The 21,256-nt window shown below is 34.8% G+C and overlaps 1 pseudogene across 1 annotated transcript in view; it reads right to left on the bottom strand.

Moving 5' to 3' along the window:
- Positions 1 to 8,736: 8,736 nt before the first annotated feature.
- LOC148801327 (ubiquitin C-terminal hydrolase 12-like) overlaps positions 8,737 to 21,256 on the bottom strand; it is a 38,053-nt pseudogene continuing 25,533 nt past the window's right edge. Inside the window, exons 11-15 of the transcript XR_016083831.1 lie at positions 20,097 to 20,175; positions 19,808 to 19,954; positions 19,633 to 19,713; positions 19,431 to 19,550; positions 8,737 to 10,603 (exon numbers count right to left, since the gene is read on the bottom strand). The product of XR_016083831.1 is annotated as a ubiquitin C-terminal hydrolase 12-like (transcript). The remainder of the gene's footprint in view (positions 10,604 to 19,430; positions 19,551 to 19,632; positions 19,714 to 19,807; positions 19,955 to 20,096; positions 20,176 to 21,256) is intronic.

Raw genomic sequence — 21,256 nt, 5'->3', positions numbered from 1 at the left:
ATGGATAATAATTTACTTAATTTTATAAAATAGATAAATCAATAATTAACTTTAACAAAAAAATATAAATTAATATTCACTTGTGATTGGTGCAAGACTAGCCCAAGCTATCCCCAACCAAACTTGCATCATTGACAACCGTAAATATTGGTCACATGTTGACTTAAATAAATAAAACTTTATGGAGAATAATTTATTTAATATATTAAAACAAATAAATGAATAATTTAATTTAGTAAAATAAATAAATAAATTTTCAGTAATTATTGGGACAAGACATGTACAACCTATTCGACACCAGAACTAATCCGTTGTTCATAAATTAAATCATTAATTAGATGAACAATTAAGTTACGTAAATAAATAAAACCTATGGATAATAATTTACTAACTTTTGGAAAAATAAATAAATATCCAAACTATCTAGATCTAAACCCAATCCATTGACAACCCTAAATATGTAACTCAAGAGGGAGAGAGAGAGAGAGAGATAATTTGTTTATAAACTAAAATAATTTAGTAAGTTCAGTAAATATTTTTTAACTTAATAGCATAACTATATAAGTAATTAGGTGAAAAATGAGAGGAACAATGAATTTCCTCACCATGATTCGGGCTCTATATGAACTTCAGGCTCATACTCAAGATGTAGGCCCGAAGTTCAACCTGGACTCAGACTTGCGCATAAATATGTTCTATTGATCCCGTTAATAATTTTAATCCAAGCTGAGACCTAACCTACTAATAGCCCTAAATATTAGGCTTAGGGAGAGAGATTGAAATTACTAAATAGTTAAATAAATTATTAATTACTTAAATAATTTAGTAAATTAAAAAATAGAAATCTATGGATAATATTTTACTTAATTTTGTAAAATAAACAAATCAACAATTTAATTTAATAAAATAACTAAATACTCATTTATTATTGTGTCAGGTTGAATCAAATAAATAAAAATTTATACATAATAGTTTATCTAATGTATTTAAATATATAAATGAATAATTTAGTTTAGTAAAATATATAAATAAATAAATAAGTTTTCATTTATTATTGGGACGGGACAGGTACATGCCATCCCACTCTAGACCTAACTTGTTGATAGCCCAAAATAATTTGTTAGTAAACTAAATTATTAATTAATTGAATAATTTATTAAACTAAATGAATAAAATCTGTAGATAGTAATTTAGTTAATTTAGTAAAATAAAAAATAAAGAAATATCCATGGTATCTATGACGTCCATGTAATTGGTTATTACAAATCTATTCATTAGTAAAATCATCTAGTGAGTACAGACAACCATAAGTTGTTGAATCAAATTTTTATAATAAAGATACACCACACTATTGCAATCTGGAAATATGCTTGCAGATCATATGGGTAAAGTATATGAACTGCTTTCAAAATTCACACTTGCAGCAGATTGGACACCCATATTGACAAGAAAAGCAATACATACCCCTACCCCTGATGTTTCATTATAAAGATAAGTCTTAAACGAAATAAATCCATTTAAAGTAATTAAATAATAACAGCATTAGAAGATATTTACACTTGCAACAACAGATTGAGTGCCCATATTGACAAGAAAAGCAACCCATATTGACAAGAAGATATTCACACAACATTAAACAAGAATAAATCAATTTCAAAGCATGTGGTTAACTTTCAAATGTTTCTTTGCTGGTGTTGGTATGGATTAAAATTCTAGTAATTCGTCAACACCAGCATGTGGGCACAAATTCATGACAGATTGCATTTTCTTGGTCTTTTACAGGCTAACAACCAAGCTGAGCATATCTTCGATTAATAACTAATTGCATTCAATCTCATCCAAAAACCCAATAGAAAAGATTTCTGTTTCAATTGGTAATTTTTTGAGGAGTTAGAGTAATGTGTTCAACATTGATTTGTCAGAAAGATGTGAATAAAGTTTTGGACAGGGTCATTATTGCTAAAAATTCATGATTGTTGGCAAACCGCAAACCTTTTCTTTCTGAACAATTAAATGACCAATGAAAATTAAGAAGCACCGATGAGAAAATTGGACATACTGATTTGTACTCAAAAGGGAGCTAGAAAGTTAAAAATCTGCCCAGGGAGAGGAAGAGAGAGAGATTGCACAAATGAACCAAAATTCAAAAGGAAAAAAAAAAAAAAAACACGATATTCAAGCATCTAACAAGTCCCTAAAACTATCTCAAACATCTATTAATTGTTGCAAAAATACAACCAACAACACTTCTTTGTCTAATTAGGAAAAAATGGCTAAAAAAGGTATCATAACAGATTTATTAAATTTAGGCAAAGCACATCAATCTAAACCAACTCAGATTACAAAGAAAGAGAGTACTTAATCCGATTCCATCATCACCAACAAGAATAATAATCTCCTTGGCCAGGCTCGACTCAATATTTTAGGGCCAATGGTTGGGCTGGGCTCGTACTTGGGCTTGAATATGTTCCTTTGCAGGGGTGGAGCTAGAAAATTTTCATGAAGGGGCCAAAACGTAAGGTGAAATTTGAGGGTCTGGGGGGAATAAATATGGATGGTTAAAGGAGGGACACCCCATTGGGGTGGAGAGTGGGGGAGGGGAAATTTTAGGGGTGCAAGTCGGGTTGTCCCGAGTTAACAGTTTACACTGTTTCGGGCTCAGGCTTTAGGTTGGGTCTATTGAAATTTTGACAAAATCCCAACCCTAACCCAGAAAAGTTGCACCCCTAGAAAACTTACATGGAATAGTGGGGATTTTTTGGCCATAGGGGGGCCATGGCTCCCCTGGGCCCCCCGTCTCCACCCCTATTCTTTTGATATAAAGACAAAGCCCAACCTGAATTATTGGGACGGGACAGATACATGCTATACCACACTAGACCTAACTCGTTGATAACCCAAAAAATTAGGATCAAGAGAGAGAAAAACAAATTATTAATTAATTTATTAAACTAAATAATAAAATCTATATATAATGACTCAATTCATTTAGTATAATAATAAATAAATATCCAATCTATCTAAAAGCTATCCCAGCCCATTGATAACTCAAAATATTAGACTCGGGGAGGGAGAGAAATAGTGAAATAATTTGTTGTTAAAATTAAATCGTTTAGCAAATTAAATAAATAAAATTTTTAAATTACTAAATTAAATATACAAATTAACTGGTGAGGAAATGAGAGAGTAATAAAGAATAACAATTTCCTCGCTAGGCTCGACTCAAGAGATAGACCTGATGGTTGGGTTGGGCTTGAAGTTGGGCTTTAATATAAAGGCAAAGCCCTTCCCGAACATGCCACTACCTGTGAATAGGTTTAATCCCAACTCAGACACTAACTTATTCATAAATTATTAATTAATGGAATAAATTAGTAAATTAAATAAATAGAAATCTATGGATAATAATTTACATAATTTTGTAAAATATATAAATGAATAATTTAATTTAATAAAAATAAATAAGATATCCAAGCTACGTAGAACAAACCCCACCCATTATTGACAACCTTTAAATGTTGGATACGGAGCAGTAATAAAGAGAGGGAAATAATTAAATAATCTAGTAAATTAAATCAACAAAATCTTTTAACTTTTCAAAATAAGTATATAAATAAATAGGCAAGAAAATAAGAGAGAATAATTAGCTCTTCATTAATGGCATCATTGTAAATAGTTACAAATTAACAACAAATATGGAAGAGAAATTTCTAGGAAATGAGAGAAACAAATAATAAAACTTTCCTTATCGCAATCCGAGATTTATATGATTAGGCATGCTCAAAATCTCAGCTTGATGGTTGGCCTAGGCTTAGACTTGGGCTTTAATAAGTTATGTTGACATAAAGGCAGAGCCCAAACTAAACGTGGCCCGACCAACTGATACATATCCTATTGATAACGCTAAATATTAGGCTTAGGTTGGAGGGGGGAGAGAGAGAGAGAGAAAGAGATAAATAACTTATTAGTTAAATGAATTATTAATTACTTGAATAGTTTAATAAATTAAATAAATAAGAATCTATGGATAACAATTTACTTAATTTGTACAAAAATTAATGATTAATTTGTTTTAATAAAAAAATTTAATAAAATTTCATTTATTATTGGGACACGACATGTACAACCTATCACACACCTGACCAAACATATTGATTGCCCTAAAAATAGGCTCTGGGATAAGAGAAAAATAATTTGTTAGGAAAATAATTCATTAATTAAGAATTTAGTAAATTAAGTAAGTAGAAATCTATAGATAAATTAATAATTAACTTTAGCAAAAATAAATAAATATTAACTTGTGATTGGTGCAAGACTGGTCCAAGCTATCCAAATCCAAACCCGTACCAATATATTCTATTGATATAAAGACAAAGCCCTTCCCGAACATGCCACTACCTGTGAATAGGTTTAATCCCAACTCAGACCCTAACCTGTTCATAAATTATTAATTAATGGAATAAATTAGTAAATTAAATAAATAGAAATCTATGGATAATATTTTAAATAATTTTGTAAAATATATAAATGAATAATTTAATTTAATAAATAGACAAAGCCCTTCACCATAAATAACATCTACCAGTACAGACTGTTTCATCTTCAGATGAAACTTCATACCCTCCCAGTTAACCCTTGGGTTATTCTTTGTCCAGCACTCCCTAACTTTTTCTTTGAATCATGGGTGATAAAGCCACATATTCTCAAACTGGAAAGGAGATGGACCCCTTCCCCTTAAATTGTCCTTGGACAAAGAGATTGGCCAATGTTCAAAAGTTATTCTTGGTAAAGGCTGCCAAGGAACATTGTTTCATCAAGGACTGCTATGAACAGATTGGAAATAATGTAGTTGGGGCTACCAAATACAGAAGGAACGCAAACAACTGGGAGTTGGAAGAGCTGAAGAGGTGGAGAGACTGCTGGAATTGAAAGATCCACCTATTTTATTTCCATGGGAAAGGGTATCTCGTGTTAACTATTTTTGATTAGTCCACCATAATTCCACAAGAAAAATTTGCGGGAATGATGCTTGCAGATCATATGGGTAAAGTATATGAATTGCTATCAAAGTTCACACTTGCAAGAGATTGGGCACCCATATTGACAAGAAAAGCAATGCATACTACGCCTGATGTTTCATTATAAAGATGAGTCTTAAACGAAATAAATCCATTTAAAGTAATCAAATAATAACAACATTAGAAGATATTTACACTTGCAACAACAGATTGAGTGCCCATATTGACAAGAAGATATTCACACAACATTAAACAAGAATAAATCCATTTCAAAGCATGTGGTAAACTTTCAAATGTTTCTTTGCTGGTGTTGGTATGGATTAAAATTCTAGTACTTCGTCAAAACCAGCATGTGGGCACAAATTCATGACAGATTGCATTTTCTTGGTCTTTTACAGGCTAACAACCAAGCTGAGCATATCTCCAATTAATAACTAATTTTCAATTAGTAATTTTTTGAGGAGTTAAGAGTAATGTGTCCAACAATTATGGAAGAGGGATTTTTAGATATTTAGCAACAATTATGGAAGAGGGATTTTTAGCAAATTTTTTTAATAAGAATAAATAAATAAAATTATTTAACTTAATAATATAAATATATAAATGATTAGGCAATAAAATAAGAGAAATAAAGAATTAAAATTTCTTAGTCATGCTTTGGGCTTTATATGAGGGTCGACCTCAAGCTTAAGGTCTAGGCTTGATGGCCAGCCCAGGCTTTTTGCCGATATGAAGACAAAGACCAACTTGAACCTGGCATAGCCCGTGGACCGGTTTAATCCCAACTGAGATAGCCCTAAATATTAGGCTCGAAGAGAGAGAGAGAAATAACTTATTAGTTAAATAAATTATTAATTACTTGAATAATTTAGTAAATTAAATAAATAGAAATCTAATTTACTTAATTTATTAGCACCAAAACCATGCATAAAACATCAAAATTTATATGTAAATTGTGCACACATCAAACACCCCCACACTTAAGCTTTTGCTTGTCCTCAAGCAATCATCCCCCCTTATTCTCACCATTTACCGGATGAATTTTTAGAAGGAGAATGCATTGAGTAGTTGGGAAACTTGTGTAAGTATTCTGATCAATTCCTATGAACTACCATTCTTATCACATACATAAGAGCCAAGGAATGGGAGAATATGAGATTCTTCAAGTTCCAACATTCACTTCCATTCAATATGTAAATCAGCTCCTTGACCGCCAAAATTAACCATCACTTTGCTAGGTCTCAAATCTGTCACTGCACCTCATTGAATGTTCAATTAACTTTTGTCCCTTTGAACCTCAGCCGTCACCAAATTTTTTTTCTTTTCTTTCCCCCTTTTTTTTGTGTGAGTGCATTTTAAGCTCCATCTTACACGGGGTATTTTCTTCTTTCTTCTTTCTTCTTTTTCTTTTTCTCTTTTTTTTTTCTTTTGGTGTGAGTGCATTTTATGCTCCATCTCACACGGGGCATTTTCTTCTTTCTTCTTTTTCTTTCTCTTTTTTTTTTCTTTTGGTGTGAGTGCATTTTATGCTCCATCTCACACTGGTCACAGGCTTGAGGCAGATAACAATACTCATATTCCAAGTTGCTAGTTTTACTATTCAACTCGGAATAGCGGAGTTGGGACTAAACTCATATCATAAACCGCTAGTTTTACTATTCAGTTCATGACAGCGGAGTCAATTGGACTTTGTCCTTTTTCTTTTCTTTTTTTCTTTTGCCTTTTTCAATTGTTGAACCTCATGCATTAGCAATTCAGATATGGACTAGCTTGAGTGATCATTAATAAATCAATCAAGTGCATCATACACATGAAGGTAGTTAGGGCTGGTCATGATGAAAGTCATATTCAGCTCCCTTAACTTCATGCATTGTGCTCAGTTGGATCGTTCACAATAATAAAAACTAACACATACAGTGAGGTCTCCCTCAACTCATTGTATTCCCTCTTTGAATTCACCTAATAAACAGCAATGATCTCGAGGGCATTTTCAGTCTATTTGGACTGTCAATGCATGTATATAAGTGTTGGGCTGATTGAAGTGCATAACCACAGTCTAACTCCCCCACACTAAAGATGAACATTGTCCTCAATGTTCCTAGTGTTAGAGAGCAACAATAAATCGAAACTTATTTGGGCTAGATCTCTTTTGAGTGAGATTAGAGTGAAAGTAGAGGAACCTATGATGTTATACTATGACAATCAGGCTGCAATCAATATTGCCCACAATCCAATTCAACATGATAGGACAAAACACATTGAAGTTGATAGACACTTTATAAGAGAAAGGATAACAACCGGAGAAGTTTGTTTGCCTTATGTCTCTTCAGAGTTGCAACTGGCTGATGTTCTCACTAAAGGGGTGGCAAAGAACAAGCTTGAACATGATCTACGCAAGTTGGGAATGTGTGACAATTACTCCCAACTTGAGGGGGAGTGTTGAAGATTAATTAGTTTTATGAATAGATGTTTTATGTTAGTTGTTAGATAGGAGGTGGGGACCATAGTAGTTATGTGAGTCCAAATTTTATTATGTTTTTGAGTGTTATATATGTTGTTTTATGTTTTGCCGCCCTATAAGGGCATAGTTGTCTTTGTTCTATTATTTTAGTATAAATAACAAGTGAAGGGGGCGGCCAGATTATTGCTCTCTTTTCTTTTCAACTTCTCTTCTTCTCCTTCTCTCTTCAAGAAACTACTTTCTTTCATATTATTTTTTAGTTCAAAAGATTCCTACTAAGACAACTCAAGACTCTAGAGTTACAACAATGAAAAAATGAAATATAAATGGTTGACCAAGGACATGGAAGTTCGATGCAGGTGGATAAAAAGAAGTGTTAATTCTTTTATGGATTATCTAGACAAGGGGTGAATAGGAATTCTATTTTTTGGGCTCAATTGTAATTGTTGTTGTATTTTGGGTAAGTTGTGGGGAGTTAAGATATTTTAGCTCCCCTTCCATGTACTCCTTTTTTAATCATTTAATAAAATCTCATTGTAACTGTTGTTGTATTTTGCGTGACAGTTGTAGGGAGTTAAGATATTTTAGCTCCCCTTCCATGTACTCCTTTTTTAATCATTTAATGAAATCTCGGTTATTGACCAAAACAAAATATATATGATTGCAAAACAAACAAAATCACCTAGCTGTGAATTGTATCTATTTTCCTATTAAATGACGTCCCTAGAAAGTAATCTCGGTATCTATAAAACACTTATCTAAACTAAAATTCCAAATAATAGTCATAAGGAGATTTACATAAAACTCATTCAATTAAAGAAAAAATCAACAGATATATAAATCAATAATAGATATATAATGACTCCCCCTCTGCAAGCATGCAAAAATTACCTGAATCTAAGATTATCAAAGGCTTATACTAAAAGATTATATCCTTGAGAACTTTTGACATATATAAAATTAATCAAATTGGGGATATAATAAACAGGTAAAGAAATTGATAACAGAATAGTCTACTACACCTGCTTTCCAGGTATGTACAACAATGTTCAAACCAATTAAAATTAAAAGTATATATAACGAAAGCTAAAACATTGATTAAAAATCATACCATCAATACAGACGGTTTTACTGATCAAAAGCAATGCTAGAAATATGTTTTAGTAAAGGCATTAATGGAAATATGTTGCTGGCTGAAAACTTGTAATCCAACCAAAACTACAAGCTAATAAAGGCTTACCAAGAAAAAGGGGAAAAAAAGTCATCATAAAGAATGTAAATTTCTCCTTACATGGTCTCCTGTGATTGTAGTAGTTGCTTTGCTCAACAATATTAAAAATACAGACCTATAGAAGTTATATGAGCAATAAAACATACTTTAAAGCTATTTACCAATATAAGAAAATTGTAACTTTAAATATCACTTTTAGAGTTACAATATTTGCAACCACTTCTACTAATATCCTCAAGATGATAATGGCTAATTCAGAAAAAGCAGCAACCAACAGTTCACACTGAACGGATACAAAGGTCACGGCATTCACTTCTTGTATCTTGTTTGTATCTAAACAGATTTGATGCAGTAGTCCTGACTTAGGATTCAATGGTTGTGCCATGGTTGCCTAGAATTGGCAGCTGGTGTTGTCAAAGGGTTGCCCAAAACAGTGGGCCAGGCTATAATGGTTGCAGGGTTCATCTAAATAATCCTTTGTTGAAACAATGAGTTAGGATCTGGCCATGGTTACCATGTGCATTGTCACTAGTTCTAAGGTGGTGGAGGAAAGAAAATGCTTCAAATGCTGTTTAGTGGGCTGCTTTGTGGAAGAAGTGGGACATTGTAATAGGGCTGCAAGTCACATACCTGATTTGAAGAATTTAAAAAATTACTAACCCAAGCCCGTCCAAGTTGCACCCCCTAGATTGCAGGCAGGTGGTAAGTTGGGTGGTCCAAAAAATGGGGAAACACCTCGGTGATGAGGGTCAAACATCTAGTAGGGGTTCTTTTCCTCTTCATCTTTCCCTTGAGCAGGGAAGTAGACACATCCAAGGTCTCCTCTCAATGGTGTAGTTGTGCTACTAAACAAATGGAGCTTGTGTGCTGGAGTGTCCAATAATGACACTGAAGAGGTGGAAGACAATAGGTTCCTGTGGCTACATATATATGGTCTTTCCCTCTTCTTATGGAACCTAAAAATTATTAGAACGATGGTAGGGGTGCAACTTGGGCAAGCTTGGCTTGGGCTTTTGCAAAACATGAGTTCCAAGAAGGCTTTCAAACTCCCACCAACAATGTTTTTAAAATTGAACCGAATGAACCGATCGGGGGTTCGATTCCCAAGTCAAGGTTCGACCATTCGAACTGAATGGATGGCCCGTTTTGACAAAAAATAAATAAATAATAGACAAACCGTTGGACGGTTCGACCACTTGAGTCAGTGGTTTGCTGACCAAATCAACGTTTTTTGGGGAAATAATGGTTCTGGGGTAAAACAGAACCGGTCACCTGACTAGTTCCTAGTTTTTCCAGTTTGATTGTCCAGTTCGGTCCAGTTTTGAAAACCATGCCCACCAATTTCCCTAGGTCATACCTAGCTCATAGAAGCCCAAGCCCAATACCAAAAATTAAAAATAAAAGACTTACAAGACCTAAATGAAAAGTTAAAATGCAAACTTGGGCATTGACTTTGATTGTACTAGGCCTAGATTTAAGGTTTAGGTCATGGGGTCAGGCCTAAACTTGGATTTGCCTAGATCAGACCAAGCTCACATAAGCTGAAAGTGGTGATAGGATTAGCTTGAACTAAGCTTGGGTTGGTAAACTTGGGCATTGACTTTGATTGTACTAGGCCTAGATTTAAGGTTTAGGTCATGGGGTCAGGCCTAAACTTGGTTCACCCCCCCCCAAGTTATAGGTAATATTTGTTTCTGCTTCATAATAACTCATAGAACATAAGAGTAGAATATCATACATAGACAAGATATAACAGCAGAAAGTACTCACAGATTGTGCTTCTTCTTGATGTGTCAATGGCCGATTGGGGCGATAAGTATGGTTTTAACGCTTTGCCCAAAGCTAAAAACGCTGGAACTGCACTGGTATACCAAACTCTTTTGCAACCTCCTCCTGTTGACAGTTATATTAGGTTGACAACCACCAAATCATCAAGGAAAGACCACAACTCTAACAGAATAAGCTTTTTTTTATATCTTCTTTAACAGAATTAGCTTCATATTAACACATTAAATGATAGTCAAAGATGATGATGACAAATAACGTTAACAAGAATGAAAATGATCAGACTAGTGGTACTCGTATGAACAGACAAGTAGTGACTAAAAGATATATGGCTCCTCAAATTAATGTTCACAGATCAACTCTTTGCAACAGAAATCTGTGATGCAAAAGCATAACTAACAATACATATAGAAGCATTGCCAGATAATTTTGTATGCCTAAAAGAAGGCCATTACTCAACGTTGGTCCCAGGCACCTGCTATATGGAGTCTTGGGAGAGAGAGACTGGATACGGTCCTAAACTTTGGCATTTCTTTTGCACAAAGTAACTGCCCTCAGATGCTAGAGTGCATAAGTATCAAATATGTTCAGAATAAATAGCATCGTAACGGTTTTTTTGTCTTTAAACTCATTTGTAGTCAGGCCACCAAATAAAGGCACTATTGTAATTTGTTCTCAGATTAGAAATATTATGTCTGTGGGTGTGAATAGTAGCCAATACACCACAATCAAACAAATCCTCTTCTTCTTGGTATCAGAGCTCCTAGGTATCAACTTGGTATCTGAGCACCTCTTGGTCATGGGCAGACATTTTTTACTGACTCCGTCTACAAGGGAGACCAGCTGGCGTCAGACCACTGATTTTAGAAACATTTTTGTACGACTCTTGTAGTCATTTGAAGCTTCCATAAGATATTGTGGTTTTCCCAGCAAAAATCGGTTAAAAATCTAGATTTAATGTTGGGCCTTTCTCTATAATATTGAAGGAGTTTTTCAGCAAGAAACCTAGTTCACTTGGCTCATTTTAAGTTTCTAGATTAATGGGAAGATGCCTCATATTTTTCTAAACCCTAGAAAGATTTGGGGAGATTTTTCGCTCCTATTTTGCCACTAGCCAATTTTAATTTTTTGCTTTCAACCGTGTTTTGACCAAGTATGTGTCGAGTACTTCCAATGCACTTCTTGGAAATGTGGAGACCTCCAATAGCATGATAACAATAGTGAAACTCAATGGAACAAACTTTCTGGAGTGGTCTCAATCAACTTAACTTACCATCATAGAAAGAGGTAAGTTGGGATTTATTACAGGCAAGGAAGTGAAGTTGAAGCCTGAAGATCCAAAGTTTGCTAAATGGGAGAAAGACAACTTGTTGGTAATGTCATGGTTGGTTTGCTCAATTCAACCTCATATTGCCAGTATCTATATGTTCCTATCCACTACCAAAGATACTTGGGATAGAGTTGTTGCTACCTACTCCCAAACTAAGAATACAACTAGAGTGCATCATATTCAAAGAGAAGTTGTAGTATGCGTCAAGGATCAGTGCCCATGTGTTTTTTCCCTACAATCACTTTGGGAAGAAATAGAACACTTAAAGGTTTTGTAATGTAAAGGCCCTATAGACAATGAGCAGTACCAGAGGTATATTAAGGGGAATAGAGTATTTGACTTTCTGGTTGATTGAATCCTGTGTTTAACTTTACAAGGCAACACATTCTTAGTGCAGATATTGTCGCTCTTTCAGCTACCTACTCCCTGCTGCAGGGGAAGGAGAGTAGAAGAGCTACTAATGATGCAACCTCTGGTGACTGAGCACTCAACCTTTATGTCATCTAAACTCAAGTAAAGCACAAACAAGCACACTGTCAATGAAAAGCCTAAAGATGTGGTGTCTGAGTAATGTAAGAAGCCTAGACATACCAAGGACAGATGTTGGAAATTAAATCCTTATTTGAAACCAATGTTGAAGACAAGGAGGAAAGGTAATGCTCATTTGGCCACTGTTGGCAGTGGCGTTCAGCCCATTTCTGCTTCATCTTCTTCCCTAGACCACTCTGATTTGATGGATAAACTTCGGAGTCTCTTGCTACACCTACAAAAGAGTGGGGGACATCTACATTCACTAGTACTGATTTTTTCTTTCAAAAAGGTAAGGTAAATTTATTAAAATCATAAAAAAAAGAATACAAAGAGACCCCACACAAGAACCAAAGCTAGGCATGGGGCCCAATATACATTACAACTCAAGAAGGCGTCTAGAGCTCAGAAGGGCTCCAAACACCCTGGTTTGGTGACCTTTTACAGATGCAATCCAAGACACCAACTTGCCAAAGGAAATGGAAATATGACTGTCTACATCTTTTGCCTTGTTCTGGAATAATCTGTTGCTTCTTTCCGCCCAGATGGTGCTTATCACAGCTGCAGGAAAAGTTCTCCGTACACTTTTAGCCAACTTGGATAGAACTTTGAGATTCCAACACCATAGCAGATCCAACATTGTACTTGGCATGGCCCAGGATAAACCCATAGAAGTTAAGAAGTGTCTCCATAAACAAACAGAAACAGAACAGTGTAAAAACAAATGGTTACTTTCCTCATCCTGTTGACCACACAACACAATGTAACTCTTGAACCTGCATTCCTCTTCTCACCGGGCTCTTCGTGGTTAGGCATCTACTATCCAAGACAGCCCCCCAAACTAAAGCATTTACTTTTGGTGGGGGCTATCGACTTCCAAATAATAGCAGCAGGAAGTTCAGGTCCGTCTCCCTCTAACAAGTTTCTGCAAAGGACCTCACTGAAAATATTCCATCTGCACTCCAGTCCCAGCTCCAGCTGTCTTCTTCAAGCAAGTTTATGGCCTGATTGAATATCAGCTCAAACAGCTCCCTCACTTGATTGATTTCCCAATCCTGAAAATTTCTTCTGAACATGGGACTCCAAATGCTTCCTGATTGTCTGCAAGAAGAAACAATTGGGGGAACATCTCTGCCAATGGCCTTTCAGTACACCACTTGTCCTTCTAAAAGCTTAATCGTTGCCCATTCCCAACTTCAGAGCCAGACCTCTACTCAGCAAGGCATAAATGTCCATGATCTTCTTCCAAAGAGAGAACACTAAGGAAGTGACATTAGAACTGATTACCCAGTCCCCTCTACCAGTGTCATATTTAGCTGCTACCGGTCCCCTCTATCAGACCTCTACTCAGCAAGGGATAATGGAGTCCAGATCCATTTACCTAGGAGGGCTTCATTAAATAATTTCAGCTTTCTAATCCCCCAAACCTCCTTTTTCCTTTGGGAACATACTTGGTCCCAACTGACCAAGTGAATTCTCTTTTCCTCATCCCAACATACCAGTCATTCTAGTGCTAAGACAGGTACTGCACTTGCTTGTTTCTCCTCTAACAACTCTTGGATTGTAGACCCTAGGGCTAAGTGTCCACATGACTGGTATGCCTTCTTCCTTCACCTCATATAGCTCCAAGGAAGAGTAAAATTACGGTAGCTAATGGATCTCAAACTCCAATTTCCGGTCTAGGTGAAGCTACACTTACCACCAACCTCCCTCACCTTGGACTCTATCCTTAATGTACCTCAGTTACATAAAAACCTATTATCTATTTGTTCCTTTACAAAATCCCATAATTGTTCTATTACCTTTCCTACTCATTGTATCTTCTAGGGACCTAAACACAGGGAGGATGATTGGAAGTGGACATGAGGCTGATGGAGTCTATCCTTTTTATCACACATCTGAACAAGGATTGTTGTGCCAGATTGAGTCCCATCCTAATGAAATTTTGGGTCTTTTAGAATTATGGCATTGTCGTCTTGCCCTATGTCTTTTGGTTCCATGAAACTTTTGTTTCCAAAATTGTTTAATTGTGTCAAACTTGAATTTTCAATGTGAAGTCTATAATTTGTCAAAGCAATATACAACCACATATTCCATGAGTAACAGAAGTAATTTTGCATTTTCTTTGATACTACATACTGATGTTTGGGGCCCATATACTATTCCTGCATGGGTGAATATAAGCATTTCTTGATTATCATTGATGAGTTTTTCTGGCATATGAGGTACAATTTTCAGAATTTTCTGAATATGGGGCAGAAACAGTTTGAGAAAAGAGTTAAAATCATTAGATCTGGCAATGCTCAAGAGTATTTTGAAAAACATTTATGAGTGTTTCTTGACGAGAAGGGAATTATTCATCAAAGATCGTGTGCTCAACACAATGGGGTTGCTAAATGGAAGAACAGACATGTGGTTGAGGTGGCACAAGGACTAGTATTCCAGATGCATATTCCCACTCATTTATCGAGAGATGTTGAGACTGCAATGTATCTTATAAATGACTTCCATCAAGAACATCAAATCTTCAGTCTCCTCACTAACTCCTTTTCCCTGATGAATCAATGTTTAACTTACCCCTAAAGGTCTTTGATTGTATTCGTCACTTTGTTCATGATATTAATCCTTCTAGACATAAGTTTGATCTAAGTCCATCAAGTGTATCTTCCTTGGTTATTCTAATGTTCATAAGGGATAAAAGATGTTTCAGTCCACATTCTAGAATGAGAAACCTCATTTTGAAACGAGATATGTATCTAAGGATGTTACCTTCCTTGAGTCCTTGCCTTTCTTCCAATCATCGCATCCTTCTCTTCAAGGGGAGAGCATTAGTGAATACCAGACTCCCTTTTGCTCCCTTGTTCCTGCTCCAATTTCTACCTGTCCATCTACTTCTCCTACTTGGCAGTAGCTTTTTATCAGGCACAGTAAGAAGGCGACCCTTCATGTTGAGTGTCCAACACAATCTAAACGATCTACTATTGAACCTAATGTCTCAAAATCTGATCTTGTTCTTCCTATGCCATCCGGAAAGGAAAGCGGGAATACAAAACCAATTACCCCATTATTATTTCCTACGATGCTATCTCACCCTCCTATTATGTCTATATTTCCGTTATTTATTCTATTTCTACTCGTTTTGTTGTGGATGCAATGCATTTACCTTAGTGAAAGGAGGCTATGAACCAGGAGATGGAGGCTCTCATAAACAACCAAGCTTGGGAGATTATTTACGTTCCCAAGGACAAGATTCCTATTGGGTGCAGATGGGTATACACTGTTAAATACAAGGTTGATAGTTCAATTGATAGATACAATGCTTGTTTGGTGGCGAAGGGGTATACCCAAACTTATGGCATAGACTAACAGGAGACATTTGCTCCTATGGTTAAGACATTCTATCAAGGTGATTACGTCTCTATCTGCCCACTACTCTTGGCCTCTATGTCAGATAGATGTAAAGAATGTCTTCCTCAATGAGGACCTACAAGAAGCAGTTTATATACCTCACTAACAGTGAAGGGAAAGTTTGTCATCTACGGAAGGCTCTATATGGACACAAATAGTCTCCTTGAGTCTGGTTTGATAGATTTAAAAGGGCTATTTTGAAATTTCACAATCTCAAGCTGATCGTACTCTATTCATAGGAAGAGTCAATGCACGTGTCTCTATGTTTATCCTGCATGTTGATGATATTATTTCTATTGGGATGGGAGTTGAAATTAAGGATCAAAAAAATGGATATTAGTGATCCTTGCTTCTGAATTTGAAATTAAGGATCTTGGTGAGATTTTAAATGTTTTCTTGGGAATGAAGTTGCAAGATCAAAGAAAGGAATTTTCATTTCTCAAAGAAACTATAATATGGATTTACTCCATGAGTTGAGAAATTAAGGTGCAAGCCTACTAAAACCCCAATTGGTCCTAATTACAAGTTGAGTGCCACTATTGGAGATATTCTCCTTGATAGGGGTTTATCAAAGAACTTAATTTCAGTATTGCAGAATTCTTCTAGTAAGTATACTGATTTCATTTCCTTTTCAAATATCTCCCAGAGTTTTTCTTTGGGAAAGAAAAAAGGTATAACAGAAATATTTTAATTAATAAACTTCACTTGTAGATATCACAATCAGTCCCATTATTTATTGGGCTGTAAAACTTTTATGTTACCCTATATATAAAGCTTTAACTTACAGGAGACAGCAATCAGCCAAGTTGAATACAAGGGACATATACAGTTGGGTAACTCCTATATATATTTTTCATCTCTCGTAGGGAACTGAGATCAAGGGTTCCACATTCCCCCCTCCATTCCTCACTCTCAAATCAATACAATAGCAACAAGTTGGCAAATCCCAGTGTTTTAAAAGCGCAAGGCTCAAAAAAGGCGCAGGGGTCAATTTGCACCTGAGGCACAAGGCACAAGGCGCAAGGCGAGGCGCACGCCTTTTTGAAGCAAGGCGCAAAAATACAAAAAAAAATGCTAAAAATAAAAAAATGTCAGAAAATTCAAAAAAAAAATTAAACATAATATTAATAAAAAATATAAACTTAAATTTTAAAATAAATGTTTTAAAAAACCTATTATCTAAAATTAAAATACATAAACATAAGATGTAAAGCATATTCAAATGAGAATTTAAAAATAAAATCAAACATATGAAACATTTTCAAGCATGTAAAACCTCTAATATCTTTTTTCACTCAATTGCATTACTTCAAGTAGCTAATGTAATGTAAAACATATTACTTTCCTGATTCTATGAACCGCCTTTGTGCCACACCCCTCGAAAACCAAGAGGTTTTTATTTAGAAAAATAGAGAAAAAGAGAGAATTTGGCACAAATCTGCCTCAGTGCAATTATTCTAACTATCCAATAATTGCATTTGACATGTAAACTCAAAAACCATTACCACAAGGGATGGGGTGGAACTCTTGGCAATGAGGTTTATTAATTTTTTTTTATGAATAAAAATAATTTATTAAATCAGAATATAAGGCAATACAGGAAACCCATGAAGAGGCACGAGGTGTTACCTCTTCTAACAAAGTATTACATCAATTAAGAACTGGATAAGCAGAAATAAACAGATATAAAATTACATAGCAACCCAATGACGTTTATTAATGTACTACTAGTATATTTATAAAATCAACTTATGTCAAGCCAAAAACCCAACAGTTAAACAGCTTAACTCTGAACCACCGATCCCATAATTTCAGCCAGATTCTTGTTATACAACAATAATTTAATGTTCATGACATAAGTTCAAGCCCTTCTTGGTGGTTAGGAGGAACTCTTCCAATGCAGTTCCTTGGATATTCCAAGATGTAACAAGGTCTTTGTAAGAAAACATGCAAGTCAGATCATATGACAGAAAGAACATGAAAGGAGTATTATAGCAATATAACAAAAAATGGTGCAATGCAGTCATTGATGACAGAAGTCCATTAAATGAATAAAGTCTGAAGAAAAAAAAAAACCCAAGTGACAGTTGAACATAGAATCTATTCTCCCATGCTAGGAATTTTCAAACCATAACCAGTGTTTTAAAAGCGCAAGGAACAAGGAACAATTTGCACCCAAGGCGCAAGGCGAAAAAAATATTAAAAAAATGCTAAAAATAAAAAAAAAATGTCAGAAAATTCAAAAAATTCAAAAGAAATGCAAAAAAATCAAAAATATTAAACAATAGTATTAATAAGAAATATAAACTTAATTTTAAAATTAATGGTTTAAAAAACTTATTATATAAAGTTACTAATACTCATCCTAGAAGGAACAAGAGCTCTGAAACACAAGCAAATTCATCATCCCTTAAACACAAGCACAATGACCCGATGGCTCCTTCACTTGTGCCTCTCTCTACTCTACCCTCTCCTCTCCAGTCTCCAATTTTTCCTATTAAAGAAATCTGGTCAAGGCCAATTCCTCTAAAAATAGTTGTGTTCTGTTGGGTATGGAAAACTTGCAAAAGCAAAAACCCTATATGTGCTTGTCCCCAAATTGGTGCATTGTGTAAAGTGAAGAGTGAGGAATGTCACCATTTGCTAATATCTTGCTCTTTTGTTGCCAATATTTGGAACTGGGTTTCATTATTATTTGGGTGCAGGTGGAACTTGCCTGTCTTTTGTTCCATCAGCCTTTGGGAAATTGATAGAGAGGGAAGCTAATGTGGAAGTGCATTAGAGCAGCTAGCTTGTGGACTTTATGAGAGGAGGGGAATGCTAGAATTTTTCAAGAAAAGGAAAGAAGCCTTGCTGAAGTAGAGGAGTTTATAATTACAAGGGCAACCTCTTGGCTAAAAACTTCAAACTTGTTTGTGGATTTCTCTTTTGACGATTTAAGGAGAAATTGCATAGTAGTGGCATCCATAGCCTCCACAAAGAACAAACTACAAGTAGAATCAGAACGCCCTCTGTAGGGAATGGTAAAATTGAATCTTGACGGAAGCAGTCAAGGAAATCCAGGGCCCTCGGGCATAGGAGGGATTCTAAGAGATAAAGACAGCAAGGTGGTAGTGGGCTGGCTGACAAATCCAGAAATAGTTTTGTGGGGTTACAGGGATCTTTTGAAGAATGTTAACTGGCGTACAAGAAATATGGCAGTTAGGCTTCAGTGGATTAGCAGATCTGCAAATGCAACCGCTGATTCTTTGGCAAAACAAGGGGTATCAAGGGTTGACCTGTTTTGGGCTACCTTATAATTGTAATTCAGGCTAGTGTGTGTTTATTTGCTTAATGCTAAGTTCCAGGGGGAGGTAACATCTCGCGCCCCCTCTTAAGCTGATGGTACACAATACACTCTTTCTATGGTTAATAAAATTGCACTCATTTATCAAAAAAAAAAAAAAAAACTCATCCTTATGGGACCATCCTCAGTTTACAAACCCACTTCATTGCCCACATCCCTTGTACAAAAGATATGAAGGATAATTTGATATTTAGTGAACCACTATCAATGGAAACGTTTTTTATCAATAACAGATCAATGGAAACAATTAATTTCTTGATTGACAACATACCTACAAATTAAACTTTCTGAAAACAGATGCAAATGAAACATTACGCAAGTACCTTGAAAATGTTGAAAGGCATCTGCTTCTGAATACGGAAGCTGCGAACTTTGTCATGATCCACTAGATCAAAATATATATCCCTTCCAATCTGTTCTACAAGATCCTCATTTCGAGCAACCTAGAGGTAATAATCAAATGCTTTAGCATAGAGTGTTCAATGATAGCTAATAACAAAGAAAGACAATCTTGGAAGCCATAACCTTTATAATAGTATAAAGGTGTGCCTCTGCTTTTTCCTTTTTCTTGTGCTCCTTTTCTTCTTGTTCTTTCTTCAACCTTATCTGAAATATGTTATTGAAGACCCTCTATTAAAATCATCACAGAAACAGTCAAGTTACAAATTCAAATCTACAATACATAGAAGAAGTATCTTACCCTAAGGTGTTCAGCAATATCCTTCTCATCCACATTGCAAATTATTTTCTCCTTGTCACTTTCGCGTATATATACAAGCATATATGCATTTGAATACTACGTGAACTTAAATGGAGTATTGTTGAAGCCAGGATTCGTTTGTGGCAACTGTCGAGCAAAAAGAGAAAAGGCGGCATAAAATAAAACAGTAATCAAGGTTACGATTGAGAAGCGCAAATTTTTCTTATCTAGATAGAGATGCATTTTTATATGCAAAAAGCACTTGTAAGTTTGATTAAAAATGTGTCACCTCTTCCTCACCGCCATACTGCTCCTCTAGTGCCCTCTTCGTATCTTCTTTTGTTACTCGTTCATCATCAAATTTGAACCTAAAAGCATCAATCACTCAATCACTATCAGATTTTACAACACTAAAGAGAGCTAACACAGTCACAATGATACAGGACCAAACATGATAGATAGAGATCCTAAATAGTGAAATTAAGATAAAGATCATTATCGAATAATGATTCAATATATCTCTGATATTTTGGGAGGGGTGGGCTAGATACAAACATAACTTTTGACCAAGGATTAAAGTATTAGTACGATACGCCCGATACAGAGTGTATCATATGGGTATCAGAAGGCACCGGTACTGGATACGCTATGACTGGAGGAAGTGTATCCTTTCAGCCATGTATATCGGCCCGATACGCCACCGTATCTGTGTGTATCATTTAGTATCATCCAATACGGTCTGATACTCAGCGATACGGAGGTGTATCGAGGACCTGTAATAAAACGCGCTATAAAAATTAGAGGGTGGCGTGATTCGAACCCAAGACACCTACGCCCAATAATTAAACACACCTTTAACCACTAAGCCAACATTCATTTTATGATAATAAGTGAAATACATTAACATTTATTCAATTTAATCTCCACAACCAATTCAAATAAATAGCATATATTATATTCAACCACCCTAACTATAAATTAAAAAGAATAATATTTAAGATTAATATTTTATAAACTAATAGAACATATAATCTATCAAATCCAAATTTATATCAAAAAATGATTTTTAACCTCAAGAAATTTATATAAATAAAATAACTATTTTAGTACTTAAAATTTATAAATTTGCACAAGATATGTATTTTAAAAATTTTAGAAATTATTAATTAAAATTTTAATTTGTATTAAACAGCAATGTATTTATTATTTACAAATTATTTGAGAATATAATATAAATGAATCTACATTTATATCAAAAATTTAAAAATTTAAAGAAATTAAAATATTAATAATGGAATAATTATTTTCATAATTAAAAATTATGAATTTACATATGATATGTATGTTCGAAGTTTTAATAGATTTGATATATTTTAAGATTATATATTTTTGTAAATTATTAATTGATATTTTAATTTACATTTTATAATGACATTTTTGTTTACAAAA

The sequence above is a fragment of the Nelumbo nucifera genome, chromosome 3 (assembly GCF_055504915.1).
Source record: "Nelumbo nucifera cultivar China Antique chromosome 3, China Antique-T2T, whole genome shotgun sequence".
Lineage (NCBI taxonomy): Eukaryota > Viridiplantae > Streptophyta > Magnoliopsida > Proteales > Nelumbonaceae > Nelumbo > Nelumbo nucifera.
Note: the sequence above shows the minus strand (reverse complement) of the source record. Positions and strands in the feature narration are given on the sequence as shown.